Source organism: Mixophyes fleayi, chromosome 3, assembly GCF_038048845.1.
Source record: "Mixophyes fleayi isolate aMixFle1 chromosome 3, aMixFle1.hap1, whole genome shotgun sequence".
Lineage (NCBI taxonomy): Eukaryota > Metazoa > Chordata > Amphibia > Anura > Limnodynastidae > Mixophyes > Mixophyes fleayi.
This window is the reverse complement of record NC_134404.1, coordinates 328,448,763-328,461,032: the sequence shown is the minus strand read 5'-3', so window position 1 is coordinate 328,461,032 and position 12,270 is coordinate 328,448,763.

Genomic DNA, 12,270 nt, shown 5'->3' with positions numbered 1-12,270 from the left:
GAGAAATATAGCTAAACTGCACAGTAAATTCCTCACTGCTGTCTAGATACTTGTACGTGTATACTTGTGAGGTGTTCTGTTGGTGTTCCGTAGGGCACTACAAGTACTGTCAATCAATGTTCCTCTCTTGAAATGTGTAAGCATTTAAAGAGAGGCATTCCCTTGTGTAAAATATTATTTTAGGTGGGAGTGGTTATATAAAATAATGCTTGTAGCTGTATTTGTGGTGTCAGTGTATTTTGTTAATGTCCTTTCAAAGAGCGTGTACTTGTACAGGACGGCACCGAATGACCACATTCATCGCCATTCTCCTACACCACCAATGAGCTATAAGGACTTTGTGTGTGAAGTTTGTATGTTCTCCCCGTGTTTAATTAAACTGACCTTAGTCTCTGTGTGTCTGTGTGTGTGTTAGGGAATTTAGACTGTAAGCTCCAATGGGGCAGGAACTGATGTGAGTTCTCTGTACAGCGATGAAATGTTGACAGCTGTCTGTTCTCACGGCTGCAGCATCAGGTGATATGAAATCCTTATGCTGGCGCACTCCGCATGTCCTGGATGGATTATAAAATCACCTACATTCAGTCCTTCTAGCCCAGTGGTTCTCAACTCCAGTCCTCGGGACCCACTAACAGTGCAGGATTGCCAGATGACCAGTGAAATAATTATACCACCTGCTACACTGTGTCAGTCAGTAATGAATACACCTGTGCTCCAGCAAGGAGATATGGAAAACATGTACTGCTAGGAGGTCCTGAGGACTGGAGTTGAGAAACACTGTTGTAGCCGAATATCTGATGCCAAAACTTATGTGCAGCCCTAAAGGTTCAGGGGAAATGTCTCACCCCTTGATATCGTTTCTATAGTAAAACAAGGTGCATAGAAACATACGATCACACCCGACCTCTTAACCATCCGCTCATTAGTACTTGACCATGCAGGCTGCTTGGTCGCATAGCCCAATGACCTGTGTAGTACAAGGAAATACTTCCGGCATGTAGCGATTACACTCACCGGGCTGCGACTGCCAGCGCCCGTTGGGTGAAACACCATCTGCTTGGCGCTGCCATAATATTACATAGGTCATTGTGATTTTACTTCATGCTGGCTCTTACTTCTAGTAACTCATAAGCTGAATATTGATTTAGCCCACTAATGGCAGCACCCCCTGTGTATAGGGACGGCTCCTCTTTAAAGTGTTTTCATTTAATTTTGTGCTGAAAATATATGATCAGAAATGCTGGGTATTTGGAGCCTATAGGTTGCGATGTTGCCCATTTATTAGGGCAAGGTTTACCATGCAGCTGGTTTGGGCTTTGTTGTAACCATTCCCAAATCTTCTGAAAAAGGTTTTAGAATATATAATGATTGATTAGATTGGGGGGTTAAACAAGGGGTAGCGCTCTAAAGTAGTTTGTCCTTGGATTACAACATTTCAAAAGGAAGAGTGGGGGAGGATACACGTAATATATGTCATATTTTTATTTTGAAAAATAATTTTTTACTGAGAGCCGTACACGTAACACTTAGTTTCAGAGATACAGAATACATTGGCGGCATTCTACAGTATATATTAGGCTTAAGGTTGAAGTGGGTTACTTGTCCTCAACACCATGACATCTTAAAACTATTGGAGACAGCCTAAGCAATCAGGTACAAATGTACATTGAAATCGGTCACGGTATGGCTAATAATGAGGACAGAAAACGGACATACACAAACCGGGATAAAAACAACGAGGAAGGAGGGGAAATTTGGGATCCAGGGTCTCATCAAGCCAACCGATCAAGGGACTTTGCCTTGGTGGACATGGACCAATGTCAAGTGATTCAGGATGAGGTGGATTGTATGGGCTTATACATAGCTGAGTCAGTAAATTCTAGCCAGCTGCACCATGAAACACAATATGTTTACAATTTATTGCCTGAGGAGAGGATAATGGCATCTATACTTCGATAGTTCTCTATCCTAGTGAACCATTCTAGCGGTACAGGAGGGGTGAGGAACCGCCAACTGAGAGAACTAAGTTTGGTGGTCATGGTGGGTCATTGGTGCGATGCTTTGTTAGAAGTATCAAATTGAAGCCACCCAATAGCTGGGGTGACACCTGGATCTGAGGGTGATGGGAATGGTAGTGAAGATGAAGGCTGGAAAGAGACCGGGCAGAAGGCTGGAAGAGAGTAGATAACAATACAACAAATGCTTAACTAGAATGTGAACAGTTAATTATCAAGAAAACCGCACCTGAAAATGGAAGAAATCTATCAAACCCAGTCGCAGAATAAAAAAAAGTAAGTGGTGAGGGGGTTACTGTGATCAGTGACAGCGATGTCTAGTGGAGTAAACGAAAACTTCTGCAAAACACGTCAACCACAGTAGAAAATAAAACCAGAGAGTAATTGTGAGAAATAGAACAATCATAATTCAAGGATACTTGGAGAACAAACTACATTGTGACAGACCAGGTGATAAACCTAACCATAAAGAGGGGATTGGGCTATGTAGTAAGCCTTAAAGCATAAAATGTATATATGATTAATATGGTCAAAACAAGGTGTATTTAGGAGCTATGACAACTATAAATGTCTGCGTAGTACACTAGGAACACTTGGGTAGTGACAAATCAATAATGGCCAAAAATTCTTGGGTGAAGAAGCTAAAGGGCCACTTTACAAAAGGGAAAGACAGACTTTCCTGACATATTTCTCTAAATAACATTATGAAGTCTCATTGATGATTTTAAACCCGCAGACTCCATAGGTATAGAAGAAAAAAATGGGGCGGTGGGGGGAGAAGGCACAAAAATGCAACAATGCAATCAGCAGTCTAAGAAGAATCTGTAGATCAGCACAAGAGCTGATGGAGGAACTTGTACGCGTAAATAAATAAATGATTGTGCGTCTAGAATGACTGTCAAATATCTCTGCTGAAGAGTATTGTCATTTCTTCATTGGATTTTTGGAAGATCTAGCTGTTTGCCAAGCTCCATCATCTTGGGGCAGACCAGACGGGATATTCCTGCCATTCAGGAAGGTCTACCTTCTGGATATTTAGGTTAGAACAGAATCCATCCACGTCCAAAAGCATATTTAGGGTAATTGATTCCCTGTTTTGGGTGACCTAGAGATTGAAACGGAAGCCCCAACAATATTTGATGTTGCTTTTACGGAGAATCTCCATAAGTGGTCTAAGCATCCTACGCTGTAGTAGAGTGTGCCAATAAAGGTATTGGTATATTTGAATTCTGTTGCCAACAAAGTCAATGCTGTCCAGGCGTCTCGTATTTTTAAGAATCTCCTCTTTCTGTATGTAGTAATAATGTAAGCGACAGATCACATCCCTGGGGCTGTCGGTTGAGAGGCCCTGGGGTTGTAGGGCTCCCGATGGTTATGAGTTCATTGGGGTATTGGTCAAGAATCTCACTGACTATTTTAAAAACAAAATTGATGAGCCCTTTTGTGGGAATATCCTCCGGAATGTCTCTAACGCGCAGATTGTTCCTGAGACCCGTTAGCTGAATCATTGTCTCTGGTTCGCAAAAACTAGTTCCCTCGCGTGTTGTCATCAAAGAGGATTTCATAAGTAGGTGATGTTCCTTGGATTCTTCCTTGTGCTCTTCCAGGAGACAAGTTTAGCAAAATCTGCTTGTAGGCTTCCTACCTCTTTCTGTACAGTTTTTTGTATTTTTACTTCTAACCTTTCAAAGTCCTATCTTGTCGGTAATTCAGGTTTGAAGAGACTTAAGAAGTTGCCGAACAGGGCCAATATCTTGATTCTCTCGAGAGGTGGGATTAGACAGTTGAGAGCCTACTGGAGGATGACATATGGGAGGGTGAAGATACTGGAGTGTCTTCACCTGTGGAAGAGGCAGTCGAGATCTTAAGAAATTGTCGCGGGTCAGAGCACTGAGAGGTCTCCCCTAGTCCTCCTGGGTCCCTCTTTGAAGCTATCCAACCTTTACCCATTGGGCTGCATGTAAACAAGTAGAGTAGAAAGGATGAGAGTCTGTCTCCAAGTTACATATATGTGGTCACATAAACGAGCTTTGCCACTGGTCACATTCCCCCAAATAAGTGCTTAGGCAGCCATGTGGTGTCAGACGGCCACACTACAGACTTTAAGTGATTACATATTGACTGTAATTGCTTGGAGACAGTGTTGTCTTAGAAATAGAAAGATAATGTCGGTGTTGAGGTTTCTGTCTCCGTCACTAGGTGGCAGTAGATCACTACACTCTTCCACACAGCAGGGGAATGTAGAAAGTCGACATGTGGTAGATTTCGTGACTCACATAAGGATTAAGATATCCTATTAACAGGTTAATAAAGTCTACGCTGTGGTTACAGTTTCAGCTGCCAGATGGCAGTAGTACACCTAATCTTCCATGTAACAACTGAATGTAGGAAATCAATATGTAGTAGATTTAATGGCTCATACAACTTGTTTGTTCTAATATCCACTAATACGTTAACCAGAGTCTTGTAGAAGTGTAAGGCTAGGAACACACTAAAGAATTTTCCGAATGACATATTATCTCAAACGATTGTACCTACGACTGAAGGTCCGATCAGTCCGACGATTCATGTATACACACTGACACGATTTACCTTCAGATCTGTGCTCTTCATCTGGTCCTCCAATCATCAGAGAATGACAGCAAAACATTCATTCATTATTGTCATACTGATTAAAACCGCCTTATTATAGCTATCCACATGTCCTAACGAATTTCGTTAGCTTCTGTGACTCTAAAACAAAACATTCTGTCTCAGAATGAACAAAGGAATTATTCCTCCTACAGCACTCTCTACATTTATTCACTGGGACATTCATCTCTAGCATCGGCTGAAAAGAACACGACTGTAAACTCTATGGAGATCATGAGCATGAGTGCATACACACTACATGATCGGTCGGAAAATATTAAATAGTACAACCAACCAAATGAGCCGACAATCGACCATCGTGTCACTATACACACTAACCCGACTTCCCACCAGTCGCATGTCGGCTGATTTGTCCGATTATTGAACGAAAACGCACCGGTGTGTACCTAGCCCTAGGTATCAACTTTGAGTTGGTTGCTTGAGGGTGTAGTATCCAAGGAAATCCCACACATAAAAGCAATAATGAGTATGTAGACTGTGTAGGCACAGGCAGGGTAAGTGGGAGTCCACCCGACAATTGTCAAAGGGTCTAGAGAGTGTTATCCCATTATACACAGTCCCAATCAAGCCTATAAAGGGAGAGTTAAACTCCTGTGTGCCAGATGATTATAAGCTTCTTACCCAATGCACCTTGTGGTCTGTCGGGGAGCGGTGCTTAGTCCCTGCTTTTCAGCTCCAACATCATTAAAGATATGACAGCTCTCAGCGTCGACACAAGCTAATGTCGTGCAGATCCTCTGCTACTGGAGCCCCTGCTGAACCGTCGGAGCAGGGTTCACTTGAGATTGCAAGGAAGATGATGTTCTGGACACTGCAGACATGGGGAGATGCCGGGTATCATCATCATCATCATCACCATTTATTTATATAGCGCCACTAATTCCACAGCGGTGTATAAAGAACTCGCTCACATCAGTCCCTGCCCCATTGGGGCTTACAGTCTAAATTCCCTAACACACACACACAGACAGAGAGAGAGAGAGAGAGAGACTAGTGTCAATTTGTTAGCAGCCAATTAACCTATCAGTATGTTTTTGGAGTGTGGGAGGAAACCGGAGCACCCGGAGGAAACCCACGCAAACACATGAAGCACATACAAACTCCACGTTACGAGCCGCGGCGGTGTCCAGCCGCCACGACTCTCTTACCTGCGTCCCGGCCGTCGCTATGGCGACCGGGACATCACTTCCGCCCATGACCCGGCCGTTGCCGGGGCAACGGTTGGACGCTTCAGCGCTGCATCCCGGCAATGAGAAGCCGGGCGCATGCGCTCATCAAGGTTACTAGCCTGCGGGCTAATAAATTTAGGTGCAGGGGGCTGGGTACTATCAGAGCCAGGCTCTGATTGGCGGTGCTTGCTACTTAAGGCAATGAGGTCTGCTACCTCATTGCCGGTTATAGCTTCTGCCTCCCAGTCTGCTGACCTGCTTGTTCCTGCTCCTGTGTATTGAAATTCTGCTGATCTCTCATGTATGACCCTTGGCTTGGATTTGGACTTTGCTTGTGTATCCTGTGACCTTGATCTTTTGCCTGTTTACCGTTTCTCCTGTTTGCCTGTGACCCTTGACCCCAGCTTGTTAACTGGAATTGCAACCTGCTGCCGGTCCTTGACCTCTGCGTGGACCTCACTCTGCTTGCCTGGGTTCTCCCCAGCAGGTACACACTTCACGACCCTCTGTCAGTCTGCAGCCCCGTCTGTCCCCACCACCAGGGGCTCCAGTGAACACCTGATTGACAGAGTAGACTCCGGGTTGTGTTGTGCCAGCTGGAGGGGTTCCTAACACCACACAGATAAGGCCATGCTCCTCCACGCTCCCCCTCCCCTGCGTGCCAGCCTACAGGCTAATGTTGCCTTGCGCTGGCAGGTGAACAAGATTAAGTACCTTGGTGTCTATATCACCTCTTGTTATGACCGACTATATCGAGAAAATTATCCTTCCCTTCTAATTAAAATCAAAAATGACCTAGAAATATGGAGGAGCTATATCATATCGTGGCTGAGGATCATTGCTGTTAAGATGAACCTGATCCCTAAACTTCTCTACCTCTTCCAGACTTTCCCGATGAAGGTGCCGGATCTTGTGTTTCGGGACTTGCATTCCTCTTTCCTCAAATTTGTCTGGCGCGGTAAGCCCCCTAGAATCTCAGTAGCAGTACTTAAGCAGCCCAGGGCTTTGGGAGGAAGAGGCTTTCCGGATGTTAAACTCTATTACTTGGCGGCCCATCTGACCCGGGTTGTTACTTATGCCCCATACCGGACCGTAGCGTGGGTGGATTTGGAAACCCATTTTACGGAAGCCCCCTCCTTGGAATCCCTCTGGGGCCTCTCCAGACTAGACAGACCACCGGGGTCCTCCACACTCCAATCTCTCAAATTTTGTTTGTCCCGGCTCAAGCATAAACTCCCCTCTGGGGCAACCCACATTTCCCCCCTGGGGCTCAGTTACAGCAATTTAAAAACTGGATACGTGCGGAGATACGCGTGGTCTCGGACCTGGTGGTCAACGGAACTTGGGTTACTTTGTCAGATCTTCATCACAAGTTTGAACCTTTCCACCCGATTTTAAGTATTTCCAGGTCCGACACTATGTCCTTGCCTGCCCCTGACACTCTTCGGCCCCTCACTCTCTTTGAGCACGTGTTTGCATTCCCCACTTATCAAAGGGATGATTTTGAGGATTGATAATTGGCTAATAGAGATCACCTTTGACGTTCCAGGGCGGCATGAACGGGAATGGGAGAGAGATCTGGGACCCTCCCCCAGATGAGGAGGAGGTCAGAGAGGGGATTGCCAAGAGCTCAATATCCACACTTACTTAAAGAAACTGCACACAAACTGTACTATAGGAGGTACTATTCCCCAGATAGGTTGTCTAGAATGTTTCCCACCAGCTGTTGGCAGGAATGTGGCCAGAGAGGCACGATGCTACATATATGGTGGACCTGCCCCCATATAATCCCTTTTTGGAACATGGTCATTGCACTTATTAACTCTGTATCTGAACAACAGATTACTAAGGATCACTGGTCGCTCCTTCTCTCTCGCCCTATTCCTGATGAGAGCGCCCCTTCCAACAAGCTGACCTCTCACATACTGGCTGATGCCAAATCCCTAAAAGCTAAACATTGGAAAGACACTAATCCCCCCTCTATGCAGGCGCTACGGAACTACATCTGGCACATCACAAGCATGGAGAGTACTACATGCTACCTTCACAATAAATCTTACAACTTTGACAAGGTTTGGGCCCCGAGGTATCTACATGATAGCCATAGCTGTTTACCCTCTATGGCTTCCCCACCCTCTAACAGCACATAGATTCTTGGCCGCCTCCGGATCCTGCAGGCTGGGTGTCGTGCACCGTGGGTAAGAGACCCGTATGTGTGTACGTTTGTTTTTTAATTACATAGGTCATTAATCCTTGGACATGTTGCTTATATCTTCCATTAGTAATAGATATGGCGATATACGTGCCTTTCTCTCCCCCCTTCTACCCCTCCTCCACCCTTGATGTCTCCCCACCGCTAGTAAAATTAAAATAAGAGGAAACATCTTGTTGTCTTATAATCTCCTGTTTTATTTGCTGTTTGTATTTTTTCATGTTATTGCCTCTTGTAATAAATAAAGAGTTTAAAAACAAAACAAAAAAAACATTTTAGGAACGCTCAGTGGTTTAAAAGTTCAAGTACAATGGAATATATCCTGGTCATTTAAAAATATTATTGGAAATAAAATTTGCTAATTGGATCAGGAAGGGAAAGAAAACGAACAACTAACCTGAAATATCAGTAATTCGGTGGAGGAATCCAGGTTTCAAATTTTCAAGGGTCAGTAGAAATTACAATATTTAAACAGGTTCCAAATGTAAGGGGCACCACCACCAAAATTGGAACGGAACGGAACGGAACGGAACGGAACGGACGGACGGACGGACGGACGGACATGTTGTATCTTAAAAGAGAATTTTGAAGTTACTGAGATATTTCTGCACAGTTATATATCACAGCTGTGTTCTCGCACGCCTAGGATGTAAGAATGGTAACATTGGTTCCAGGTAGCGGATCAGGGAAAGAAATTGACCCAGGACTGTTGGTAAATATGAATACACATGCCAAACAGTTTGGTAAATGGACTTAATTTTAGATGTAAAACTGATTAACAACGTATGTTCCATGTGGACAGATATACATGTCAATATATAAGATCTGCAATGGAGTGTTCCATAAATAATTCCAAAACATTAGATTTATGTCTCCAATGTTATAAATGTTGCGTCCTGGTAAATCTGCTTCCAGATATAAAATTAGTCCACAATTACATAGGATCAGCCACCTTTGTTCCCGCCCCCTGTGACACACAGTCACGTGACTCAGTACTAGCAATTGTAAACACACCTATGGCTAATGGGGTCTCAGAATAGAACACAAGATTGGTATGATAACATTTATATATATATATATATATATATTACAAAATTACATCATAAGATGTACGATCACGTTTTGTGGCACCAAAAGAGAAAGTATTTATTTATGTAAAAAGTAACAAAACAGAACACTCAAAAACGACATAAAATATTTAAAGAAAAATACATAATGTGCACACATTTTTGAGTTTCAAAAATTTTAGACCTATTGACATGACTTAAAGATGTTCAGGCAAATTTAAATATATAATATGATCTGGAAACATTTATTTTCATTTTCTCTGCTGCCTTAGGCTGGGTACACGCCGGTGGTGCGTTAAATGGTCGGAGAGGGGTCAATGGAAGACATTCATCGCAAAGCAAATGCTCCCGACCGCTGGCGCAGATGCTAGTGGGAGTGGGGTCATTAGAACGAATGGGTTCTCTTCCCATAGCTGTTTACATGCTGATATCAGTGTTAAAAAAACGTTAGTGGGTAATGGGCATTATGTCTGAAAAAAACTATTTTAAAAATATCACTATATTCTCTGCAGCATTGTCAATGATAACACAGTGGTTAATGGAAGGGAAGAGAGAATAGAGCTGATTCTACCGTCTTATCAAACTGAATTTTTACGTGTCAGCTGCCATCTCCGGTTCACAAGTAGGTGGGTTAGAAACATCTTTATTATAAATTAAATCAAACCAGAAAAAAAATAACAATAATTTATTATAATAATGTTTACATGAATGTTTGAGAACCAGTTTGTCAGATAAATATTAAATTATAATTAGTCCTTCGTTGAAGAGAGGGCTATACATTCCCCCAAGCACTACTATATAACTGTATGCTGATGAAATGTCTCCCTCTTATTCAAATATATAATATATGTGTTCCTTAATCTTATAAACACATTATATTATGATTGATGTATTTGTTTCTGTGATTCGCCTTCTTATCAGATTATCACATCTCCTTTAATATTTTATGCAAAATAAAATAAAGGATTAAGATTCGGCAGGTTCTATAATGGTTTAAAGGCTGTTTTTGTGATCGTAATATAAAGATCATTTTAAATGATAATTTTTAAAACAGTTAAATGCTTTTTGATATTTCCATGTTTTATGTAGCAGATGACGGAATTGCAGAACCCCAATATTCCACTGACAATTTAATAACCACAGGCTACTTAAAATAATACTGCTGAAGCCACCATAGAGCCTATACATCTTTCATAAAGACAATGAACTAATGGTACAGTAATGAGAATATATGCGTTATCTCTAGTTGTACAATTAGCCCTTAGGAATAAGCAGAGTTTAGGTGAGTACTGCTGGCTCCATGATATGCTTGTTTAGCACAGTCAAATACTTTGTTCAAAATAAGACACTTTAGAAAAAGACAGGGACATTTATGAAAACTGGTGCAGATAAAAGCTGGTTTAACCAGAGTAACCAACTTGATATTTAATTCAATTCCACAGCATCTTAAAAAAAAAAAAAAAGGCAATTACAGAAAGTGGCTGTTATGGGATTACAATACCTTTTTCTTGTGCTCCAGACGTCAATAGGTGTATTAATTAAAGGTCAGAAGCAGAGCGTACTAAGCGGATACCACGTCGCTGGTGTTTTTATGTCAGGGTCATTCACAGTGAGATCTGTGCCTGCTATTCCTGGGGGGGATGTTGACTTATTTCAAGACTTCTCCAATGTATCTCAAAGCCAGTTATCAATATATAGCGCCTGTTTTCAAGCTATCCCTGTTTAGGTAAAGGTGCCGTAGACAAGAGGATCTGCTTTGCTCAGGCTGACAGCCCTGTGGACGGATCTATGTGACGTTGGACCATACAGTACATTTGGTTGAAACTGAAAAATCTAATTAAAGGGCTGAGTAAAATGAACAAGGTCCAATAATGATCACATATACAATGCTGGTCATCTGTGTCTGCAATCTTTTCGGGACCATACAGGTCGCAGTTCATGGCAAATTATGTCTAAAACAATCTTAATTGGCTGGAAGAATTGTATAGTTCATGGACACCTTACGAGTGACCCGCTAATCTCTCTTTGTATTGTTTAGTTATTTTTTTGTATGCAAAACTATCTCATTTTGGTTGTTTTAGATTGAAATTTTCTAGAATTTGGGCCCCCTTTAGTAGTTACAGTAAATGTTATCTAATCTCACACAGACATGCCAAGATTTATGGAACAATACCAACTTCTACACAAATTATAATTATTGAAATCTAATGTTTGTGGTTTAACCTACAAATAAAGAATCATCATACCCAAATTGTTCAACAAGCTCACACTTTACCGACATGGTGCAATACTGCTGTCATCCTTAGCAACCAATCAGATATCTGCTTTTATTGTCAGTTGTTAAATCGTACTGCTGATTGGTTGTAACTTGATAGCATATTAGTAAATGACCCCTACATATACCTGGTACTGGTTTTGTTCTGGGAAAGGTGATGGATGATTATTGGAGCCGGTCCCCAGGGGAGCAGCAGTTGTGTATTGAAATAAATATGTTGTTATAGGACCATCTTATTCAAATGAGGTTAGCGGCCTCTAAATGTTAAAATGTAAGTAGGAATAGAGTATTGACCGGCTCTCCCAGTAGATGCCGATTGCCCACTTCTTACACGATCAGCAGCGATGTCTGTCTTTAGCTCTCCGTAGTTGATTACAACAATCCCACCAATGTATAGAGAGCTTGAGAATGGTAGATGGACAGCTCATGTCTGGTATATCCACTGTTACAATGCAGAGGTGATGTTTTTCCAATCAAAAATGTTTTCATACTCTTACTGCTCAACAACTGAGCCAACAGTTCGTCCACTCTGAATAAGCCATGAACATTGCACTAATGGGACATGCAGGATTTGCATGGTTTGCTTTTTTGCTTTATATTGACAATAAACAATCAACCAAATGGTACAAGGGGACTGATACACTCCTATTATGTAGGTAAAAGTATCAAGAACTCTTCTGTAGAACAGGATAAACTTTTCTTATTCATAGGAAGACACAGTAATACTTGTGTTTAAAACCTCTTGGATTCACTGTAGTTTAAAGTGAATCTGGCACCCAAGCCAAGCGGAGGGAGCTTTATTGTGAGTAAAACCAATATTCAGCCTTTCAATACTAGTGGTGTCAGTAAAGCCAGAGGCTGAAAGTATCTCACGTCTATG